The sequence below is a fragment of the Ambystoma mexicanum genome, chromosome 10, assembly GCF_040938575.1.
Source record: "Ambystoma mexicanum isolate Mex_15411 chromosome 10, UKY_AmexF1_1, whole genome shotgun sequence".
NCBI classification, from domain to species: domain Eukaryota; kingdom Metazoa; phylum Chordata; class Amphibia; order Caudata; family Ambystomatidae; genus Ambystoma; species Ambystoma mexicanum.
Genome location: NC_090932.1, coordinates 1,561,305,167 through 1,561,324,069, shown reverse-complemented (window position 1 = coordinate 1,561,324,069; position 18,903 = coordinate 1,561,305,167). Strand labels below are relative to the sequence as shown.

The 18,903-nt window shown below is 42.9% G+C and overlaps 1 protein-coding gene across 5 annotated transcripts in view; it reads left to right on the top strand.

Annotated features, from left to right (window-relative positions):
- LOC138492584 (E3 SUMO-protein ligase ZBED1-like) overlaps positions 1–18,903 on the top strand; it is a 417,476-nt gene that overhangs the window by 107,353 nt on the left and 291,220 nt on the right. Inside the window, exon 2 of one of the 5 annotated variants that reach the window (XR_011276225.1) lies at positions 8,119–9,977. The exons of the other annotated variants lie outside the window; for them this stretch is intronic. The gene's annotated coding sequence lies outside the window, so the exon portion shown is untranslated. Of the gene's footprint in view, positions 1–8,118; positions 9,978–18,903 lie in introns of those variants that run through there. 5 annotated transcript variants of the gene reach the window in all.

Sequence of the window (18,903 nt, the reverse complement as noted above, 5' to 3'; positions counted from 1 at the left end):
AGGGTGGTGGGAGACATGAGTTGGACATGAGTGGGGGTCTGGTGGAGGCTGTCCCTGGTGGCTGGGGGGTGGGGTGGTGGTAGACATGGGTGGGGGCCTGGTGGAGGCTGCCCCTGCACTGCTGGGGGGGGTGGGCGTGGTGGGAGACATGAGTGGGGGCCTGGTGGAGGCTGCCCCTGCACTGCTGGGGGGTGGGGGTGGTGGGAGACATGAGTGGGGGCCTGGTGGATGCTGCCCCTGCACTGCTGGGGGGTGGGGGTGGTTTCGACATGAGTGGGGGCTTGGTGGAGGCTGCCCCTGGTGGCTGGGGGGTGAGGGTGGTGGGAGACATGAGTTGGACATGAGTGGGGGCCTGGTGGAGGCTGCCACTGCACTGCTGGGGGGTGGGGGTGGTGGGAGACATGAGTGGGGGCTTGGTGGAGGCTGCCCCTGGTGGCTGGGGGGTGAGGGTGGTGGGAGACATGAGTTGGACATGAGTGGGGGCCTGGTGGAGGGTGCCCCTGGTGGCTGGGGGGTGGGGGTGGTGGTAGACATGGGTGGGGGGCTGGTGGAGGCTGCCCCTGCACTGCTGGGGGGTGGGGGTAATAGGGGACATGAGTGGGGGCCTGGTGGAGGCTGCCCCTGCACTGCTGGGGGGTGGGGGGGGTGGTAGACATGAGTGGGGGCCTGGTGGAGGCTGCCCCTGCACTGCTGGGGGGTGGGGGTGGTGGGAGACATGAGTGGGGGCCTGGTGGAGGCTGCCCCTGGTGGCTGTGGGATGGGGGTGGTGGGGGACATGAGTGGGGGCCTGGTGGAGGCTGCCCCTGCACTGCTGGGGGGTGGGGGTAATAGGGGACATGAGTGGGGGCCTGGTGGAGGCTGCCCCTGGTGGCTGGGGGGTGGGGGTGGTGGGAGACATGTGTTGGTGATCAGTAGTGCAAGGTGACATGTGGGTTGGCTGGTGGGCATGGCCATGGTGGATGGGTTGCCTGTGGGACATGAGCAGGGGTTTAGGGTAGTACCCTGTGGTGCGGGCTGCCTGCAGGGGCCGTGGAGGGTGTAGAGGGAACACCTGGGGGGACCCACATGGCCAAATCACGTGTAGCATTCCCCGGCACCACCGAAATACACGTACCCTGCAGAACTCGCATGTGAATCTTCCGCGCACATCGGAATACACGCACCCAGGCCAATCGCGTGTGGAACTTCCCGCGCACCCCCACCTAGCCAGGCCAATCGCGTGTGGAACTTCCCGCGCACCCAGGAACACGTGCACGTGCTATTTTTCACACAGCGGGTGTCCGTGTTTGTCGGTGCCCCTTTGCACCTCATTTGTCCTAGAGGGCCACTGTATTGGCCATTCATCATGGCTGTATATGGGTGCTTTTTGTTAGCGCACATTTTGGCGCACATTTTTTTCAGTCGCAGGGGTGCTACCGCCTGCTTTCTTGTGGTGTACTTGTCTGGCCCTGTGCGCGTCTTTGACCGTGCGCTGGTTTGCCCTATTCGATTCCATGAATACGGGTTGTAGGCGAGCGTGTGGGCGTTCCGCGCACTTGCCTCCTGTACTTCCCCCGTGACGCCCATATTTTCACGCGTTGTTCCCCATTCCGAGTGTTACGCCCCGTGTTACGCTTACTTTTGTGATGTGCGCCACGCTATGCGATTTCACAGTGGCCGTGGCGCACGCTTTTGGATGACGCGTGGCGGCGCACATTCGTAGCGCACATCCAATGTTTTTTTCGCGCACGGACTTCCATGAATCGCTGTGCGCTGGTTTTCCTGCGATTTTTGCACTTTTCCTGCGATTTTTGCACTTTTCCTGCGATTCGCACGTTTTGGCACCTCTGCGCGGGAATTTTCGGCGCACATTAATTCCATGAATCGACCCCTTAATCTGTTAGGCACACACTAGAGTACCCCTGATTTGTTAATCTTATTTTAAAGTAATCTAGTCATTTTTTATTTAATGATAAATGGGACATTTTGAAAGTGCATAAATCCTAAAGCATGCAGGGGTCAATTACACAGATAAGAAAAAGGCAATGAAAAAAATCTAGCTGCATTAATGGAAAATAATTGGGGAAAGAAAGGTGCTTTGCTAAAAAGTTTCAGTGCGCTACCAAAAGAAAGTGTTACACCTGGGGTCCGCTCTGCTAGTTTTGGCCTGCAACAGTTTCACCTAAAGGATCGGGTTGCTTTTCGATCCTCCCCATTCTGGCAGCGTTGGCGGTTGCTGGGGAAACAACGTCGCTGGCCCATGCGGCGTGTCATCCATCAGCTGATCATGATGCGCTCCGGCAAACCAATGCGCGCCTGCAGGCCACGCCTTCGCCTCCATAAAGGATCACGTGACGCCAGGCTCGGAGCTTATAATTAGCGTTTGTTCATCCCCGCGGTTCCTGTGTTATGCTTTTTGATCTTCTCCTTACTGACTCCGGATTTGTTCTTCGACCATCCCTCTGCACGCCCCTTGACTGGCTTTTGTTCTGCCCGCCTGACTTTGACCCCAGACTGCCATCTCAACCATCATTCGACTGCTCCCTGAACTGTACTTGGTAACCGACCGCCTTGATTGAGACCCAGAACGGCCATCCAACCTCCTTTTGTTCTTACATGCCCCTTTGTGACTCCCTTTGGATTACGTGCAGCAGTGCATTCCGTTGCACGTCTGTTCTGCATAAAGTCTTCTTCAGCCCGGATCAATTCCACCGGTGACCTACAACCTCTGCAAACTGCGCCTGTATCTGCCTAGAGGTACGACCATCACACTAGCTTGCGGTAAGAACATTACAAGCTGTATTTCGCCTCTGCAGTACTTTGAACTTCCATTTTCACCTAACTTGGGATCATTCAGTGACTTGGGGAACTCACCTGGCTTATCACAAGTGCAATTCTGGACGCTTTGCTGATTCCTTGCACCATCCCAGACCTAGTTGCGACCCCCGTGGCGCTGGGGAGTTTCCCTGTACTAACCACCCTGTTTATTGTTTTTTCCTGCCGTTGTTTTCTCCTTTGACTTCCCTACAACAACCAGAGGGTAAAGCATACTCTATCTGCCTTTCTTTATCTCATCTGGGTTTTCTTCAACCTGCTAAAGTACTTCTATCCTCTCTCTCTCCAGACTCCTTCCTCTGTACCAGCTGCCAGTACCTTTCAGTTAGATTCCTCTACTGTAGACCTCTAGTTACTAAGTGCTATATCTCTGTGTTAACATTGTTTGCCTTTTCTTTGCAGCTTGGTGTGGGGGTGTGGTTCCCCCGCTCTTTTGGGTAATTTATTAAACTGTCTGTTTTATCTGCACAGCATGGTGGTCCGTTACCAAAAATAGTTGCCTCAAGTTGAGGTAGTCCGGTCTGAGGCGTCCTTTATAGTGTGGTACTCAGCAGCGACTTAAGTTTCCTGTCCTTAGCTGCTACTTCTGCTCAATGCCCCGGCCAGCCCGCACAGTGGTGAGTAACAGGAAGAGCAGATGCACACAGTTTATTTTCATAGAATTTGTAACAGAAGGCAAGGAAATGGGGAAAGTTATTACAGAAGGAGAATGAGAAAGGGACACAAAATGATTAGGAGAGCAAAAGTAAGGCAGAGATTGCAAATGAAAGCACATGAGAGTGTGAACCAGAACAGTGAGAATATTGGTAATTAAGGACAGAGAGAGGAGGAATGGGATAGCCACTACAATACAGTACAGAGTCATATGGATATTACACATGCAGAATCAAGCATATGCACCAAAGCCACAGCAAATTAGACAGGCTTGAAGACAGGGGACAGCATCTCCCCCAATGCACAGCATAGAGTTATTAAAATAACAAATATGCTATATATCTCACAATTTGTGAGACATGCGCCGCTCATAAAAATGTAACTATGAGTGCAAATTACATTAAAAAGTAGGTTAACACAATATTAAATGATACTAGATCGAGCAGAGTGGATAGATATTTATGGGGAATAGCAAGAACAAATAAGATAAAACACCTTTTTTCAGCAACAATGTTAAAAGTGCATGTATTGATGCAAACATTTGTATTTAGAATGGGGAAGACATAAGTAATGAGAGGAAGTACTCTCAAATGCACGAAAGCTAAGTTTACACACAATATAGATAAAAAAGCATGATATATTCTATAATAAATCAACAGTTGTACTGAGGAGAGATCTCACTAAATACCTAGGAGGTAACATGCACTAGTTTAGGGATTAATTATGAAGACACACAAGAAATAACACTAGTATTTTTAAGGCCTGAACATATAAAGGAGGGTGCCATTAGGTTAAAGGACTATTTTTCATAGAGCACACACCCTGATTAGTATGATTTTCAAGAATAAGGAGTGCATTATTTAGATTTATGCAGGGTTTGTTTAGATTAAACATATTTATGAATAAATGCAAGCAGGCTGGGAGCTGACAAAGGAAAAACAAGGAAGTCTTGGCACAATTATTGAGCACGATATGGATTACTATTATGCATGATGAACTGATTTAATGGGAGAAGTAGAGAGAAATAGAATTTGGACATATGAAAAGAGAAGACATTTGGGAGGAAAAATAGAGATAATAAGGTTAGTTCCTGTCTTGATATGCTTATAAGGAGATGGGGAGTGACACACACACACATGCACACCCATACACATATGAACACACACACACACAAATGCGCACACACACACATGCACACACCCATGCATACACCCATGCATATATACACACACACACAATCTTGTGGAAGTACAGGCAATTAATGGATCACAGGCCTAATTCACATGAAAACACATTTAGGTAGTCAGAGAAGGAATTCAATACTGCAATTAGAACCCACACACATATAGGCTGCTTTCGCTGTACATTAGGAACATCAGTTATAAACATTATGTCTTTCTGAAACACAATATAAGAGTAGCTGGATTTTTGGAGACTATAAATGGAAGAGAGATAGGGATACCTTGAATTTACAGGCTCAAGAAGAGATAGGAAGGGTACACACTATAAAGCTTCATATAAGAGTGGTAAGGATTCCTACTGGCAGAGCCAGATAGAAGAGTGTGCATCACATTCCCAGAAGGGGTAACAAAAAGAGAGGACAATACATCCACTAAGCCAGTGGAGGAACAATTTACATAGGGGAACAAAATAAAAGTATGCACATGTAAAGGATTATAATTTGTAAAATATAAGAGTTTGTGTTGTGTTTAGACTGATTAATGTAAGATAATAATAAACAGTTAAAACTAAAAACGCTGAAGTAAGAAGTTCCTAATCAAAAGATTGACGTCAATCAAGGGGGTGAAATACATAAGTAAATAAAAAATGATGAATGAATGACTGAATATTAAAGCAACAAAAACCACAAGGTGATAGAAGGTGTAAATAAAGGAACAAAAATAACATTGTGAGACAAGATTGATGGGGGAAAGTGTGGATAAAATATTCTGATTTTCAAGCAATGTGTAGCAATGGATGGTGCTTGTTTAAATTGATCAGTGTAGTATATTTGATAAGAATAAAATGCAATTAATGAAAGGCCAAGAAGGTATGGACGGCCAAGATTGATCTAGCAGTATGAGAGAACATTTAGCAGAATTGCACAAAAAGAACAGATGAGAGTAAGTAACAAGAACATTGTTTATGTTTATATGAAAATGTTGCTTTATGTATTATAGATTAAAAAAAATGTCATTTTTGTTGCACGGGAGGAATGTCTATATGGCTTTAGTGGAGTATAGCGATATAATGCGAAGAAATATTATGAAAAAAGTAAGTACTAGTGGACAAGTAGAGAAAGAAAAGGTAAGTACCAGTGAATACAGTAAGTGTGTGAATAACCTTATTGGTCATTATTAGGAGTAAGATGGCCTAGGTGAGTACAGAGAAAAGGTAGTAAGGGATACAGTCTTTTTAAATATATAGCATTTTCCCCAAGAAAGGTGTAAACGGGTGTGAGCACAGAATAGTACATATATGCAAGTATGGCCATATCTAATGAAGCAGACTTTTGGATAAAAGGTGCAGTAACCTTTTTGTAATCGTGTCAATAAGGAATGTCAAATATGTGCATTTGGCAAATGCATGAAACTTTAAGGATAAGCAAAACAGTGTATGCCTATATGCCACTCTTGCATGCACTTAATAGGATCAGTGCTTATTTCCAAATGCCACGGGCAGGTACGATTAGTTAGGAAGGGCAACAAAATGTTTTAATTATGTCTCAACAGAATAAATACAGCAAAGAAAGAAGAGATTGTGGTCCCACGCCATCAGGAGAAGTACTTCAAATGTATAGAGAACATTTTCAGCATAGCAGAAGAGATTAAAAACAGGCCTGTCACTACACTTATGGCAATTCAAAAGAGACAAAATGTACCATCATTTTATTGTTCAGGAAAGCAACCCTGCATTTTATTTGGCTGACGATACCAAGAGATGACCTCAGCAACATCCCAAAAAACCATATTAGCTATGGATACGCCCAGAAGAAAAAAGATGGCATCCTTTTTTTGTTGAAAAAATGTTTTGAATTTGTTATGTTGTCTGTTTTGTCTTTTATTATTTTATCATGTTAAATGTTAAAGATATGTGTACCGCGCACCGTCACCAACGGCGCTCTGGCAGATCTGCAAACGAAAAGGTGGGGTGGGTTGGTAGGGTGAAGAGGGAGTAGGATAGTGAGATGAGTGGTACATAAAGAAGGAAACAAATGTAACCCTAAGTGGTGTGAAGAATGACACAACCACAGAGACAATTATCCCTTAGTCACTTAGAAAATAAGCAAACCATAAAAAGATGTTTTTTAATTTTTTTATTAGGCTTTATTTGGTTTATAGATTACAAACCCTTTGCCTATATTTCACTTTCAAGCATTTTCAGTAAAATCAAGTATATCACATCTCTTACAATTCAAAGTGCAGCACCATAACATATTTACATGTTTATTATTATTATCTATCAGTTCTATACTTTTTTGTTAATTTCTTTGTTCATTGATTAACTTAAAAATAGTTTGCAAGAGATTTACTAATCCTATTGAAGTGCGTCTGCACTGTCCTCTGAGCAACATTAACCACCAGTCTTCAGCCGCTTTGCTCACTTAACTTGAGGTTATCTCTATCAAAAGTTGCTTTCTGGTTCTTACAACTGTAGGACAGTCCATGACCAGATGTTTTAATGATTCTTCTATTTCCGGAGTATGCCATAATCTGCATAATGCTGTTGTCATCAGTCTTGGTTTCACAATGTCACCAGTTGGAAATAGGTTCAATCGAAACCTTAGTAGTTGATCTCAAAAGTATGCATTCGGCGAAAGTGCTAAGTATTTTGGCATTGTGTTAAATTTTTGACTCTCTGCAAAAGATCTTCCATATCGAGTACGTTTCTGTCACTCTTGTGTATTAATCCAGTTTTTAATGTAGAGTTTCCGTTTAACTTTGTCTGGGTTCGTGCACAATGATTTATCTGTTTCGTTCAGATCTTTAAGAATTTCATGGCATATCTTTTGCCATTCTCCTAATGTCCGATCTTGGTTTTTGCTCAAGGTCTCATTGATGACTTTGAATCCACTTTTAGCATGGCGAATCTATACATTTTCGATATAGGGTTAATGATTTCCATGTTACAATCGCCTGGAGGGATGTCAACCCCAATTCCATTCGTAATGCTTGGATCGGTAATCCAGATTGTAGGCGTAGAACACGCTTCCAAAATGTGCCTTCCAGGATGGTCCAGTTCTCTTTTTTAAAGGTAGACACTGTTTCCGCTCCATGTGTTAAAATTGGGCTAACTTTTAATCAATAAAAGCCTTTCAAGGGGGGTCATGGGAATGTAAGATCATGATCAAATGGGGCAATTAAAGAAAAGAAAAAATATGTATGTGCTTTATGGTCTCATGTTATAGACACACCCAGGTATCAGCCAGTATATATGAAGCATAGGTGACACTAAGATATGAAGGAAAGGGAGAAAGAAGCAGCCATTCTATTATATTAGAAAAGGAGAACATGCAGCAGCAATTGTTTTTAGGAGATGGGAGTGCTTAAGTGAAAAGGACACGTTTATTATAAGGTTTAGGTTTGAGGAGGAAGTATTGATAAAAATGTACTTATTCTTCAAGAAACTGATCCAGTTTTTATATTACAGATGGACGGGCGGCACCTGTACTCCGGGTGATTGACGGCAACCGATCCCATATTGTGAAAAGGGTTTTGAGAGACAAAGCCACATGCCCAGTTGCAACTAAAATTGAAGATTTTTCCTTATGAAACTCCCCCATCCTTGTGTTCCCCAGAACCAATCTAATGCCACCAACTATTTTATGCAAATCAGAAGATTGAGATTTTGAGTCCTCTGTGGTCACAAAACAGTGTATCCAAAAGACTGGCCTATGAATTAAGGGGCCCTTGAACTTGCTGCAAAGCAGCCCAAAAGTCAAATAAAATAAAGTATGGGCTGAATTGAAAAAGTCCTTGGACTTGGAATAAGGAGAACAAAGAATCAGGTGGAAGATGTGCATATAGAAGACAAATAAGATGAAGACAAACTAAATGTGAATGGGGAGGGGGCAGAGGCCAAGGAAGTGACATGTGTGGGAGGAAGAGGAAGAAAATGTATACAAATAATAAAATGTTGCACGTTGAAGGAATAGTAGAAAATGGGCTGGTGGGTTCCCTCAAGGAATGAGCAAATGTTCTAAATGATCTCTCCCGATTCTCGTTGTGGCTGAAATCACTTCTTGTGCTTGTTATTTTAATATTTAATTGGGTAGATGGGTGGGAACCAGACAGGAGCAAACAAAGTTATTGTTTGGGGATACGTACATACAAAGAGAAACATATGCCATGGTCTTTTGACAGAAAAGAGATACATATATATCTTAGATTAGGAGAATATAATATGGCTGAAGACACTGTTGATTCTTTAGAAGTGTCTTTTATGATACCTCCCATGTTGAGATTGAGCATTACATTGAGGGGGTGACTGAGATAGGGATGCATAGGTACACAGCATATGGGGGAGGGTTCACACTGGGCGTAGTGGTTGAATATTGAACACTGGTCGAATATCGACCGGAGGGGGGAAATGTATAGGGGGGCCAACGCATGCCCCCTCAACTGAGTATAGATAACATGATAGGCAGATCAAATTGTTCTATTATTGCAAAAATCGGGATTATAGTGCCTTTATTTAAGGTAAAAAGTGCACATGGCACTGCACATATTTGTGTTAGGATGACCCAGGAAATAAAGGGTGCTTTAAATATCACACACATACTATGAGTGTATAAATATATATTATGAATAAGGGATACAGAGTGAGAGATGCTTAAATAAATAAATAGCTCTATGAAGAACTAATACAGAGTCAGACAAAGATATATTTCAAAATGCATAACTCAAGTACAAAATGGTTTCCAGGTGTGAGAGACTATGACTCATGCCGAGAGTTTTCAGATAAGCAACAGAGGCTGATACATTGGAGATAGTCTTTGGCAGCATCGCGCAGTGAGGTAATTAGGGTTGTAGGTTAAACTTTGAACTTGGCGGGAAAAGCAGACAAGATTAATGATGAAGCTAGATAAAGCAAGGGAAACGTGGCTACATTTATCTATGTTCTTAATGAAGAGAGCACAAATGTGTGTTATGCAGACCATTCTGAGAGACGAGCTGTATTATTTGGCACCATATAATAGAGCATATCTATTTCTCCACAGTATAAGGCCCTAACTAACTTGGCAGGACCTAGAAGATCAGATAAAGAGTAGACACTGATGTGATGAAGGTGTTCTTGGCAGAAGTTGAGAACTGTCATAAATGTGGCCAGCCAAGTCTAAAATAAGCTTATCAGTTTTGTGCGTCAGAGAAAAGTGTAGATGTCATCTATGACTAATGTAGGCTTGGTCTACACCGGACTATAAAAGCAGGGGAAAGGCAAAATCACTTTGAGTGTGTCCAGAGCATGTCTTGTAACCACAGCCAATAAAGACTGCTGAGAAACTCCCAGGCATTGTGATTTTCTTTTGTCCTTCTCAAAGAAGTGTTCATAAATGCCAGATGCTTGATGGGATGGGAAGAAGACCCCCAGGTCAGCTATCTCACCACCACTCCCCTAAGGCCCCTCACCCAAGTGATCCTCCTCTCCTCCACTGCTCCACCCCCAGGGTCTGGATCCAAAGGCGATGATCGTGCCCTGGCCACCTGAGAGAGAGATCCCGGGGACTAGTGGGTGAGACACCCTCTGGTGCTCACATGTAACACCGCAGAACGTGGATACTTTAAGTAACTGTGATAGTGCATCACCCATGCAGTGAATGTGCAAAGCCCATTCACTGCAGTGATGTCACACACCCATACACTATCTTGCACTGCTGTCCCCAAAACAAATGCTTGGCAGTTCACTCTTCAACTTGCAGCAGTCCAGAGCATATATCTTTGCCCACCCCAACACAGACCACACTGAAACAAGAAGTGAGGGATCCTACCTTTCCTCCGAAATTCCATACGGACTGATAAACCTCCATGTACAACTTAAAACTGTACATGGGCGACTATCAACAAAGGGGAAATAAAGTTACAACTGTTAATTTTATGCAATCCTCAATCCAGTGGCTGCCTGAATGGCTAACCTGTCTTGTGAGCTTCCGACCGCAAAAAACATAGGTTATGGGTACTTCCAACCTGCATTCATCAACACCAAAGTTTTCTGCATCTGCCTGGCTGCTATCCGACAAACACACCCTGCCCTCCTTTCTTACAGAGCCATGCCCAGCAAGGCCAACATTATTAGCAAAATGGTGCTATATAATACCACTTTTCATTACATCAGTGTGTTCACATATGATATCACCACCATGTCTGCACACTCAGTTGGCCTTTTACTCATGTTACCATGCATGCTCCTGAATATGTTGTTCAACAGCTGTATGTTTTAGACACAAGGCCCTCATTATGAGGTTGCCGGTAGGCCACCACCTCGCTTCCTGTTTCCGCCGGCCGATATGCCAGTAATACGGGGATATTACGGGCAGCAGCAGAACGGTAAATTCCCATTGGGAACACTGAAGCACCTGCACTGTTAGTAACGGTGCAGGTGCTTCAGTGATTTATCTGCCGGTAGGGGCCTAAACTACTGGCAGGTCAGGCCTGCCGGTAGTTCACAGCACCTACAGGCAGACTCGGAGTGAGCCGGTCCGGAAAAGGTGCTGGCAGCTTATTTCTGGACCGGCTCACTCCTAATAAGGGTCATGGTATCAATACAGGTTCTGGTAGTGAACAGGTGGTGCATGCAGGACAGGGGAAGGGTAAGAGTGGTTAGGTTCGATGCTCTTTCTATTTTTTTCTTGTCTCTGTTGCAAGGATTCTTTAAGCCTTCCAGGCTGGATTGGTTTTTCATGTATGTATTAGCTGGCTCTCGCTGGTTTCTCACCTGCATGGTGAGATACGAAGCCCTGCTAAGACAACCAATGCAAAATGTGGAGTGTCTGGGAGAGTTCCTTGTGTTCAAGACGCTGGTGGATTGCTGTGCTGTGCTGAGGTTTGAGTACCTCTACTACTTCCATTGGAAAGAGGTGGAGTAAACAGTTAAAAACTCCCTACTCACGCGGAGCATCGCGGAGTGTCTGGGAGTGTTCCTTGTGTTTGGCGTGGGCAGTGAGAGTGGTGAAATGGACACTACGCTCCAGCTACATACATTGACTCCTGCATCTCCTTTGACGCGAGCGAGATTTCGGCGTTTGCAGTCAGCTCCCGCTGGGGTTGGCATGTAAAGACACCGGCAACAAAGTACGCTACGGTATGTAGCCTATCTGAGGCAAAAAAACTTTACCAAACCTCCTTTTCTTTTGTCTGCAGCCTCTGAAAACTTTGTTCCCGCCCCCGCCCCCACTATAGTATCTTCATCGCTCTCTGCGCCGTTGGCGCCATCAGACTTTTATTGACTTTAGCGTTTTGTGCTCAGACGGCTTGAACCCCCGGCACCTACCGAGTTGAGTTGCGGGGGCGTGTCTTTGCTCCCGTTGCTTCAGCCGCTAGCTGTTTGCGGGGGGGCAGGGCTGTGGTCGAGCCCTTGGACACATGCGTGTGCGCTGCCCAGGTGAATGGCATTGAGTGGAATAGTACGGCCGATGCGGTCTGTGCTGTGGAGGGGTGTGGGTCTATGCGGGCAGTGCTTTGGGGAGGAGCATGTGCGTCCCTCACGGCCTTTTCAGGACAGTTTGGTAATGTTGCTAATATTGTAGAGCAGATGGAGGGCTGCAAAAAGATGCCAACATTGGATTCCCACCGTAGAGAAAGGGAACTGTGGGCACCAGCCCAGACTGTCACCTTGTTACTGTATCGTCTCCTTCACTCAGAGTACTCGCATGGTGGGTACTGCAACTTTATAACAGAACGCAAAGTAAAGAAAAAAAAGAAAAGGATGTAACAAATGATTCGAGGTCTAATGATCAGCAGAAATCTTTTTGTTTAGAGACGGATGCCTGTACAAGGAAGGATTTAAGTGCACATGTGTGCCCAGAACCACAAATAGCGTGTCATGTAAATACCACACCAAAACTGGATGAAGAAGTTTTCCTGGCAGCCAATGAGTTAATTTTCGTCGATTGCGATCCAGCAAATTTGGCACAGCAACAGCCAAAGAACTCCTTTAGTGAAAGGACAAATTCGCTGTTTATGGCGGATAAGCTAATTGTCTACCTAAAAACATCAATGCAAAGGTATCTGTTCCCATGTTACAGCAAAAGAAAGTATCAGACGACGAAAAAAATAATAAGCTCCCTATCTGTGTGCAAAGAAGTTGAAAATGCTGCAATCTGTAAACAGAAAGGATCCTTGGTGATCAAAGAGAGTCACAAAATCTGCATCGGCCGTATAAGCGCAGAAGGATTGGGTTTAGTACTAGTCCAACTACTGTAGCATGTTCACAGAACAGAAATAGCTAAAGTACTATCCTACAAAAAAAGCAAAATAAGACCATACTTAAAAGCGAAGAAAAGGAGAAAAAGTGTGATCAATCTGAGGAGAAATCTGACTCCTCGGAAATAAGTGAAGATAGTACCATGGATTCAGATTCATCCATAGCCGAAAGAGAATTTCCGAAAGTGAGACGGCAGATCAATATGAGGGAAAAAGACTTTTCAAAAGGTCAGGCTGACCCTCAAACGGATTGCTTTGAACTGGTTGAACAAGTGATCAATCAGCTTAGACCAAATATCATCTCTGCACTAACAATAACTGTTGCACCACTGATAAAGCTCTATGAACACCTAAATGAGAGCCTTGGAGATCAAATTACCTTGATGGCATTAGTTAATTCTAAATTAATAAACATGGTGCTTTTATAACAAGAGGAGAAAATTCATGTAGCGAATAGCCGGATGAACAATGAAGCCTTTGTTACACAAGTAAAGGACCAACTGAAAAATAGTGCAGACGATAAACGTCTCCTAGCTGAAGTAGCACGAGAGGCTCTAACAATTCTAAAAAAAAAAACAGCAATCAATGAAGGAAATCAGCAACAGCAAAATGAGATAGATGTGGCTCCAGTCGGGGGATTAGGAGCTGATAACGTTATCGCGATGAGGCAACTGTAAAAGGAACTACGTTTATCGGCCCAGGACTCACGAAAACATTGGAACCAGAAATGCACCCTGAAGCTGCAACAGAATTGTCAACCCCGATCCTTGTTGATCTAACAGACTCTGTGGAGGATGCAAATGAACAGCTAGAAGTAGTGTCTGCCGCGAAACCAGCAAGAAATGAGATCCAAGTGACACATAATAACGAAGAAGATGCAGATGTTAGTCGCCCATCGACCTCACCAAATGCAGAGGGTGTCATTGGACACATGTTGCCTCAAGCAGAAATTAACTCAGTGTTTACACTTGAGAAAAAAGAAACGTTTGCCATCTTTGATAAAACCAAAAGAGATATCATGAGTAAAGATGGCAGAAATGACAAACTGCCTACCAAACAAAGAAAACAAAAAATATGCCAAATAAGAGGAAAGTAAATTCTAAAAATTCCTGTAAATTCTTACGAAACATTAAATCATTGAATGTAATGATTCAAACAGCTCAAAGTAATTTGAGGCAAAGTTCACAGGTACCAACTGTTCCTGTGGTAGAAAATAATTTGGTGAATCAACGGGAAATCGGAAAAGAAAAGAGAACATCTCTGAAGTTGTAGACAATGATGAGGACCAAATGATATAAGACCTAGAAAAGTCGTCTACATATGAGTCCAATAGTGGTGATTTAACCCTAGATGATGAAGAAGATATTGAAGAAAACTTGAAGATAGACTGGCATAGTAATAGTGATCTGAAGACAAAACAAAGAGGGGAAATGACCCAGATAAGAACTTGTACTATGGTGGTTACACCTGAAAATGGAAAAAAGGGCTGCTCAAATCCATGAGTCAGATGAAAAAGCAACAGTACAAAAAATATGCTTGACGCTTGATGAAAGATGGGCCGAAGTTAGCCTTAAACCTTTTTAAAGCGTCGATCATCAGCAGGTTAAGCCATTGGACTTAAAATCTTGAAGCAGAGCGCCGAAAAAGGACCATCTAGTGAGCGGCAAATAGCCCCCAAATAATAAAGGAAGAGATATGACAAGGAAAGATAAACCCAAGGAGACTTGGAGAGAAGATAAGAGAATGCCCATTGATAGACTGAATCAGCCCATAAAGAAACAGCAGGATATAACTTCAAATTTCTGTCTATTATTAGAAAGGAACGTGCAATCCAATGATGGGCTAATCCTAAAAAGATATAATGTCCTCCAACTCTTGAATCACCTTCCATAACTTTGTTCTATAACAACGAACAATATAAAAACAGTGGAATTTATACACAATGCAATAACTGATTGTGTACTGCTACACATCTATTCAAGAGCTATTAGAGACATTATTGTTGAAATCATCCCTGAACTCCATGACTTGGGTTTCGGAATAAGTGAACCATGGGGAGATTGCTCAAATGCAAAAAATGAGACGTCATTAAATCAACAATCTAAAAGAAGTTGGGAGATCGTATCGGAAAAGAAAATACCTCTAAGTCAAAAAGTTCAGGTTGAAAAAACGTCAAATGGTTTAAAAGACGATCACGTTATGAATTTCGATGATAGAAGTCAAGTCTGTACCAAAAAAACAGATCAAAATCACTTTTGCTTGTAAAGAAATGACTGATCAGACTCAAAGTTCATTTGATAACTGAGAGGGCAAAGATGATGATCCGAAAAGTTGGAGCTGGGTGTCGGCCTCAATAAATTATCAACATAAGAAATAATCCCGGGATAAAACTCCATTGCAAGTAACACTGATGGGTCCTTGAAATACAAGAGGTTTTACCCATCTGTTTAACAATAGTCGGAATTGCAACTTTGCATATAATCTGCCTTCAAGAAACGTGGCTTCTGACTCAACCTATAGTGGAGGGCTATGAAATAGCCTGGAATCCGGCCATCAAGCAGGCAAAGGGAAGACCAATGGCAGGTTTACTGACTCTAGTAAAACTAAAACATGGTCTGAGAATAATAAATTCAGTAACCCTGACGCCATACATGCAATATGTGACCATTGCAATTAAGAAAGAGAAAGCAGAAGAAAACGTTAAGTTACACGTAATTAACTTATATTGGCAGCACAATGCCTCTGATGAATGGCTATATTTGGATGCAATAGGAGACCTAATAGACTCAATACTGTCTAGTGAGAAGAGGCCCAACATTATACTCTGTGGAGATCTTAACATGGAATGTTTAAGAGTACAAAAATGTACAGACTTATCGCACACAGAACCCGTTTCCACAAAAAATCGGCTGCTAGCCACATGGGAAGAGGAGATGGAAGCCCGAGGAATGACTATGTTAAATGGAAATCTTAAAGGGGATATTCCACCAAAACCAACCTGGCAAAACGAAAAATCCGAAAGTATCCTTGATTATTTCTACGCCCCGGGAAATCTGCTGAGAAATTTTACGGAGCTAAACGTAATTGATATGCAATATAGTGATCATGATCTGATTAAAATCACTCTGCAAGGGTTAAACATGAGTAATGAACAGATATGGAATTATGACATTTCTATTACCCCGGGAAGAAACCGCCTGAAGCTAGAAGAGTGACAGATTATGACAATGACACAAGTGCTGTCTGATGAAAAATCAAAGGAATATTGGGATCAAATAGAATATCCTGCTTTACTACAAGCCTATATTGAAACTCCAAATGATGGCAAGAACAAAAACTTTAAGAAGAAGCACGTGTATGACAGAGAAGTAGTCGAAAGAAAACGTGAACTACGGAAAACTATTAGACCCTTGCAGAAAAACCTGGCGACAGATTATTTTGAACAGAAAACTAAAGCTCAAACACTCTATCAAAATTGGCTACGCTCGCACAAAGTATTATGATCCAGAACAATGCTGAAAAAATGCTGCAAATTTTGTCAACTAAAAATGCTCGCACGTTCTGGGAAGTAATTAACAATGTGGCAGTCCCAACAACAAGCAATTCAAAATAACATGGTAACAGAAGCCACATGAATAGAACATTTTGCAAATCTGTTTACTAAAAGTATGGATAGTGAATATCAAGAACAAATAGCATCGATAACTTGGGACATTACCATTGCCAAGATAGATATTCTGGAAAATATCAAAAGATTGAGTGCGTCGAGAGCCCTTGGCCCAGACGGTCTCAAAAACCAGATTCAACTCCATCCCGAAACGTAGGCTGAATTTTTACACCTTTTGTTCAAAAACATCATCGAGGAAAAAAGAATCCCAGAGTCTTGGAAATGTGCTATAATTGTGCCTGTATTTAATAAAGGATTAAGAACTGACCCAAAAAATTACAGGCCGATTGCCCTTTTGGATGTTGTGGGGAAAATCTTCGCTACCCAACTACGATTACAACGGAAACACTGGATAAAAGTGGCAGGAGTTGCCGACAAGCGACAAACCGGTTTTGTAAAAGTTATCTGATGTGGACAAAACTTATTGTTAATCAATCTATTAAAGATGGAGTCCATAAGGAAAAAATCTAAAATATATTTAGCCTTTATAGATTTGGCCCACGTTTCCGACACCATCGATTGTGAGCTTTTATGGACAAAACTTAGTAAATGGGGATGCCCAGGTAGCCTGCTTGCCGCAATCAAAGAACTTTACTCTGGTACAACGATAGAAGTCTGATTAGATCTGCTTGGGAACCTTTCATCAGCCATTATAACAACGAGAGGAGTCAAACAGGGTTGCCTGTTAGGAGCAACTCTATTCAGTACATTCATCTCGGATATTGAAAGATCACTGGAAACAACAAGATCAATTGCTCTGAAAATAAACGGAAATAGACTTGTTGATATTGATATTGATATTTTATTTCTATCACGCTCGTACACAAGTGTTTCAGAGCGCACAAGGCAAGGGAGGGGAACAGGGGAGAACAAAACAGCGATCTTACTAGGCCCAGTGACATTGAGAATGCGCAAGTGCATGGGAGAGGGGGAGGGGAAAAGTGCGAAGCAGAGGAGAAACAGATAAATAACAATAAATAAATAATAAAGGCAACAAACAGTGGTAGTTCAGCCAGCAATTTGGAAGTGCTAGGTTTAAGGCAGCAGACAGGGTAGGTCTGATAAGTGCAGGAAGAAAAAGGGGGGGCTGTATGGGTACAGATACAGACCCCAGTGCAAGGGGTGGCCCGGAGGCAGTATGGGAGGGTGGCAGGGTGAGCAGGTACCTGGGTCCTGAGGACAGAGGGTGGCCAGGTGCACGGTGCCAAGAGAGAACAGATCAGCAGGAGACAGGGGGGGCGAAGGCAGAAGAAAAGAGGAAGGTCTTGAGGGGCTTCCGGAACCGGAGATGGTTCTCAAGTTTTAGAGTGGCAGGGAGGCTGTTCCAGATGCAGGACACATATTATATGCTGATGATATTGTGATAATCGAGGTAACCCCGAATGGTTTGAAATTGACGGCACTAAAAGAGTATACTGATGCCAATGGTCTCGTGATTAACCCAACTAAAACCGAGATATTGGTCCTTCAAAATCTAGTGGGAGCAAACGAGGTGGGAAAATTCACTTGGAAAATAGAAAAAAAACATTTGATTCACGATGGAAACTCAATATCTGGGAGCGATGATAATTTCTCATATGAATGATGACAACATGGCTGAGAAAATTCGATGGAAATGCAAAGTCTTGGCAGCCCAGGGGTATGTTATAAATAAGAAATACGGGAAGTTCACTATGAAACCAACAATTGAATTCTATAAGGCTAAAGTTATCCCTGCATTGAGCTTCGGAGGTGAATTGGGATGCCCGGCTTGGATATGGCCCTGGTGTGAAAATACATTCTGGAGTAAAGTGTTATCACTGCCAAGAGGGACACCAACTGCTTGCATTAGATACAAGCTCGGACTAACCTCAATTAATATAAAAGTGATGTGGAACATGCTGACAACGTATAGGAAAGTATTGGGAGCTGATGATCTTCTACAATATCAAATCCTGCGCAGTGATGCAAACCACCCTGATGGTTCCATTCTGAGTATGTGGAAACAAAATTGTGCGACTATATTGAAACAACTACAAGTGGACCAAGACTGGTGCAAAAATCAAGATCAAAGGTCACTTCACAGATGCATGGACCAAGGTGCCTTTGAAGCACGGGCATTGAATACTCTCCCAAAATATCTTCAAAACTTTCCATGTAACAAAAAAAGGAATACTTTTCTGAAATTTCGTATGAATCTGTTTCAAACAAAATCAATCATGAACATAAGAAATAAAGATAAAGATCTCGATGAAGAATGTAGATTTTGTAAAACAGAAACAGAAACGCAAAAACATCTAATGTTATATTATAATAAATTAATGTTATATTGTAATAAATTAAGCGATCAAAGAACCACCTTCTTGGGAC